Source organism: Lampetra fluviatilis, unplaced genomic scaffold, assembly GCF_964198595.1.
Source record: "Lampetra fluviatilis unplaced genomic scaffold, kcLamFluv1.1 SCAFFOLD_887, whole genome shotgun sequence".
NCBI lineage: Eukaryota > Metazoa > Chordata > Hyperoartia > Petromyzontiformes > Petromyzontidae > Lampetra > Lampetra fluviatilis.
In genome coordinates, this window is record NW_027621729.1 from 2,413 (window position 1) to 11,007 (window position 8,595).

Below are 8,595 nucleotides of genomic sequence, written 5' to 3' on the forward strand. Positions count from 1 at the left end.
CTATACACTACACTATACACTACACTACACACTACACTACACACTACACTATACACTACACTATACACTACACTATACACTACACTACACTATACACTAACACTACACTACACACTACACTACACACTACACTATACACTACACTACACACTACACTACACACTACACTATACACTACACACTACTACACTACACTACACACTACACTATACACTACACTACACACTACACTACACACTACACTATACACTACACTATACACTACACTATACACTACACTACTACACTACACTCACTATACACTACACTACACACTATACTATACACTACACTATACACTACACTACACACTACACTATACACTACACTACAACACTACACTATACACTACACTATACACTACACTACACACTACACTATACACTACACTATACACTACACTACACACTACACACTACACTATACACTACACTATACACTACACTATACAATACACTACACTATACTATACACTACACTACACACTACACTACACACTACACTATACACTACACTATACACTACACTACACACTATACTATACACTACACTATACACTACACTATACACTACACTACACACTACACTACACTATACACTACACTATACACTACACTATACACTACACTATACACTACACTACACACTACACTATACACTACACTATACACTACACTATACACTACACTACACTAAACTATACACTACACTATACACTACACTATACACTACACTATACACTAAACTATACACTACACTATACACTACACTACACTATACACTACACTATACACTACACTATACACTACACTATACACTACACTACACACTACACTACACTACACACTACACTACACTATACACTACACTATACACTACACTATACACTATACACTACACTACACACTACACTATACACTACACGATACATTACACTATACACTACACTACACACTACACTATACACTACACTACACACTACACTACACACTACACTATACACTACACTACACACTATACTATACACTACACTATACACTACACTACACACTACACTACACTACACTACACTATACACTACACTATACACTACACTACACACTACACTATACACTACACTACACACTACACTACACACTACACTACACACTACACTATACACTACACTATACACTACACTACACACTACACACTATACACTACACTATACACTACACTACACACTACACTATACACTACACTATACACTACACTACACACTACACTACACACTACACTATACACTACACTATACACTACACTACACACTACACTATACACTACACTATACACTACACTACACACTACACACTATACACTACACTACACACTACACTACACACTACACTATACACTACACTACACACTACACTATACACTATACACTACACTACACACTACACTATACACTACACTATACACTACACTACACTATACACTATACACTACACTATACACTACACTATACACTACACTATACACTATACACTATACTATACACTACACTATACACTACACTATACACTACACTACACACTATACACTATACACTACACTATACACTACACTATACACTACACTACACACTACACTAACACTATACACTACACTATACACTACACTATACACTACACTATACACTACACTACACTATACACTACACTATACACTACACTACACACTACACTAAACTATACACTACACTATACACTACACTATACACTACACTACACACTACACTACACACTACACTATACACTACACTATACACTACACTATACACTACACTATACACTACACTATACACTATACACTACACTACACACTACACTACACACTACACTATACACTACACTACACTATACACTAAACTATACACTACACACTATACACTACACTATACACTACACACTACACTATACACTACACTATACACTACACTATACACTACACTATACACTACACTATACACTATACACTACACTATACACTACACTACACACTACACTATACACTACACTATACACTACACTATACACTACACACTACACTATACACTACACTATACACTATACACTACACTATACACTACACTATACACTACACTATACACTACACACTATACACTACACTATACACTACACTACACACTACACTATACACTACACTATACACTACACTATACACTATACACTACACTATACACTACACTATACACTACACTATACACTATACACTACACTATACACTACACTATACACTACACTATACACTACACTACACACTACACACTACACTATACACTACACTATACACTACACTACACACTACACTAACTACACTACACTACACACTACACTACACACTACACTATACACTACACTATACACTACACTACACACTACACACTATACACTACACTATACACTACACTACACACTACACTATACACTACACTATACACTACACTACACACTACACTACACACTACACTATACACTACACTAACACTACACTACACACTACACTATACACTACACTATACACTACAACTACACACTATACACTACACTACACACTACACTATACACTACACTACACACTACACTATACACTACACTATACACTACACTACACACTACACTATACACTACACTATACACTACACTACACTATACACTATACACTACACTATACACTACACTATACACTACACTATACACTATACTAACACTACACTATACACTATACTACCACACTACACTATACACTACACTATACACTACACTACACACTACACTAAACTATACACTACACTATACACTACACTATACACTATACACTACACTATACACTACACTATACACTACACTATACACTACACTACACTATACACTACACTATACACTACACTACACACTACACTAAACTATACACTACACTATACACTACACTATACACTACACTACACACTACACTATACACTACACTATACACTATACACTATACTATACACTACACTATACACTACACTATACACTATACACTACACTACACACTACACTACACACTACACTATACACTACACTACACTATACACTACACTATACACTACACTATACACTACACACTACACTATACACTACACTACACTAACACTACACTATACACTACACTATACACTATACACTACACTATACACTACACTACACACTACACTATACACTACACTATACACTACACTATACACTACACACTACACTATACACTACACTATACACTATACACTACACTACACACTACACTACACTATACACTACACTATACACTACACACTATACACTACACTATACACTACACTACACACTACACTATACACTACACTATACACTACACTATACACTATACACTACACTATACACTACACTATACACTACACTATACACTATACACTACACTATACACTACACTATACACTACACTATACACTAACACTATACACTACACTATACACTATACACTACACTATACACTACACTATACACTATACACTACACTATACACTACACTATACACTACACTATACACTATACACTACACTATACACTACACTATACACTACACTATACACTACACTATACACTATACACTACACTATACACTACACTATACACTACACTACACACTACACTATACACTACACTATACACTACACTACACACTACACTACACACTACACTATACACTACACTACACTACACTACACTACACACTACACTATACACTACACTACACACTACACTACACACTACACTACACACTACACTATACACTACACTACACACTACACACTATACACTACACTATACACTACACTACACACTACACTATACACTACACTATACACTACACTACACACTACACTACACACTACACTATACACTACACTATACACTACACTACACACTACACTATACACTACACTATACACTACACTACACACTACACACTATACACTACACTACACACTACACTACACACTACACTATACACTACACTATACACTACACTACACACTACACTATACACTACACTATACACTACACTACACACTACACTATACACTACACTATACACTACACTACACTATACACTATACACTACACTATACACTACACTATACACTACACTACACTACACTATACACTACACTATACACTACACTATACACTACACTATACACTACACTACACTAACACTATACACTACACTATACACTACACTATACACTACACTACACACTACACTAAACTATACACTACACTATACACTACACTATACACTACACTATACACTACACTATACACTACACTATACACTACACTACACTATACACTACACTATACACTACACTACACACTACACTATACACTACACTACACACTACACTACACACTACACTATACACTACACTATACACTATACTATACACTACACTATACACTACACTATACACTATACACTACACTACACACTACACTACACACTACACTATACACTACACTACACTATACACTAAACTATACACTACACTACACACTACACTACACACTACACTATACACTACACTATACACTACACACTACACTATACACTACACTATACACTACACTATACTATACACTACACTAAACTATACACTACACTATACACTACACTACACACTACACTACACACTACACTATACACTACACTACACTATACACTAAACTATACACTACACTACACACTACACTACACACTACACTACACACTACACTATACACTACACACTACACTATACACTACACTATACACTACACTATACACTACACTATACACTACACTATACACTATACACTACACTATACACTACACTACACTATACACTACACTATACACTACACTATACACTACACACTACACTATACACTACACTATACACTATACACTACACTACACTATACACTACACTATACACTACACTATACACTACACTATACACTACACTATACACTACACTACACTACACACTACACTATACACTACACTATACACTACACTATACACTATACACTACACTATACACTACACTATACACTACACCTACACTATACACTACACTATACACTACACTATACACTACACTATACACTACACTATACACTACACTACACACTACACTACACACTACACACTACACTATACACTACACTATACACTACACTACACACTACACTATACACTACACTACACACTACACTACACACTACACTACACACTACACTATACACTACACTATACACTACACTACACACTACACACTATACACTACACTATACACTACACTACACACTACACTATACACTACACTATACACTACACTATACACTACACTACACACTACACTATACACTACACTATACACTACACTACACACTACACTATACACTACACTATACACTACACTACACACTACACACTATACACTACACTACACACTACACTACACACTACACTATACACTACACTACACACTACACTATACACTACACTATACACTACACTACACACTACACTATACACTACACTATACACTACACTACACTATACACTATACACTACACTATACACTACACTATACACTACACTATACACTACACTACTACACTACACTATACACTATACTATACACTACACTATACACTATACACTACACTATACACTACACTATACACTACACTACACACTACACTAAACTATACACTACACTATACACTACACTATACACTACACTATACACTACACTACACTATACACTACACTATACACTACACTACACACTACACTAAACTATACACTACACTATACACTACACTATACACTACACTACACACTACACTACACACTACACTATACACTATACTATACACTACACTATACACTACACTATACACTATACACTACACTACACACTACACTACACTACACACTACACTATACACTACACTACACTATACACTACACTATACACTACACTATACACTACACTATACACTACACTATACACTACACACTACACTATACACTACACTATACACTATACACTACACTATACACTACACTACACACTACACTATACACTACACTATACACTACACTATACACTACACACTACACTATACACTACACTATACACTATACACTACACTACACTATACACTACACTATACACTACACTATACACTACACACTATACACTACACTATACACTACACTACACACTACACTATACACTACACTATACACTACACTATACACTATACACTACACTATACACTACACTATACACTACACTATACACTATACACTACACTATACACTACACTATACACTATACACTACACTATACACTACACTATACACTATACACTACACTATACACTACACTATACACTATACACTACACTATACACTACACTACACACTATACACTACACTATACACTACACTACACACTACACTATACACTACACTATACACTACACTATACACTATACACTACACTATACACTACACTATACACTACACTATACACTATACACTACACTATACACTACACTATACACTACACTATACACTATACACTACACTATACACTACACTATACACTATACACTACACTATACACTACACTATACACTACACTATACACTACACTATACACTACACTATACACTACACCTTTAACATTGAAGTCACCGATGACGTCAACGCTACTTATCAATAGTACGAATTTGAGAGCCGACATCCTTAACCGCTGCATCATTTCAATCGCCCCATCCTTATCCGCTGTACCAAGTCAATCCACCCATCCTTATCCAGTGTACTATTTCAATCGGCTTATCCGTTTTACGAATTCAATTGCCTCGTCCTTATCCGCTGTACTAATTCTATCGACGCATCCGCTGTATTAATTCAGCGCCGTTATCCTAATCCGATGTACCAATTCAATTGCTTCATTCTTATTCGATGTACTATTTTAAACGCCCATCCTTATCCGATGTACCAATTCAAATCGGAGTCCATCCCTTACAAAGATGGCCGTTCAGGGGATTCCCAGCTGCGCAGCGATTGGTCAATCCGGCGTCACGTGATGAGGAAGTATCCGCTAAGCCACGCCCCTTTGTTTTGTGAATCTGTGGGTCTCTGTGTGGTGAGTCTGTGGGTCTCTGTGTGGTGAGTCTATGGGTCTCTGTGTGGTGAGTCTATGGGTCTCTGTGTGGTGAGTCTATGGGTCTCTGTGTGGTGAGTCTGTGGGTCTCTGTGTGGTGAGTCTGTGGGTCTCTGTGTGGTGAGTCTGTGGGTCTCTGTGTGGTGAGTCTGTGGGTCTCTGTGTGGTGAGTCTGTGGGTCTCTGTGTGGTGAGTATGTGGGTCTCTGTGTAGTGAGTCTGTGGGTCTCTGTGTGGTGAGTCTGTGGGTCTCTGTGTGGTGAGTCTGTGGGTCTCTGTGTGGTGAGTCTGTGGGTCTCTGTGTGGTGAGTCTATGGGTCTCTGTGTGGTGAGTCTGTGGGTCTCTGTGTGGTGAGTCTGTGGGTCTCTGTGTGGTGAGTCTGTGGGTCTCTGTGTGGTGAGTCTATGGGTCTCTGTGTGGTGAGTCTGTGGGTCTCTGTGTGGTGAGTCTGTGGGTCTCTGTGTGGTGAGTCTATGGGTCTCTGTGTGGTGAGTCTGTGGGTCTCTGTGTGGTGAGTCTGTGGGTCTCTGCGTGGTGAGTCTGTGGGTCTCTGTGTGGTGAGTCTGTGGGTCTCTGTGTGGTGAGTCTGTGGGTCTCTGTGTGGTGAGTCTGTGGGTCTCTGTGTGGTGAGTCTGTGGGTCTCTGTGTGGTGAGTCTATGGGTCTCTGTGTGGTGAGTCTGTGGGTCTCTGTGTGGTGAGTCTGTGGGTCTCTGTGTGGTGAGTCTGTGGGTCTCTGCGTGGTGAGTCTGTGGGTCTCTGTGTGGTGAGTCTGTGGGTCTCTGTGTGGTGAGTCTGTGGGTCTCTGTGTGGTGAGTCTGTGGGTCTCTGTGTGGTGAGTCTGTGGGTCTCTGTGTGGTGAGTCTATGGGTCTCTGTGTGGTGAGTCTGTGGGTCTCTGTGTGGTGAGTCTGTGGGTCTCTGTGTGGTGAGTCTATGGGTCTCTGTGTGGTGAGTCTGTGGGTCTCTGTGTGGTGAGTCTGTGGGTCTCTGTGTGGTGAGTCTGTGGGTCTCTGCGTGGTGAGTCTGTGGGTCTCTGTGTGGTGAGTCTGTGGGTCTCTGTGTGGTGAGTCTGTGGGTCTCTGTGTGGTGAGTCTGTGGGTCTCTGTGTGGTGAGTCTGTGGGTCTCTGTGTGGTGAGTCTATGGGTCTCTGTGTGGTGAGTCTGTGGGTCTCTGTGTGGTGAGTCTGTGGGTCTCTGTGTGGTGAGTCTGTGGGTCTCTGTGTGGTGAGTCTGTGGGTCTCTGT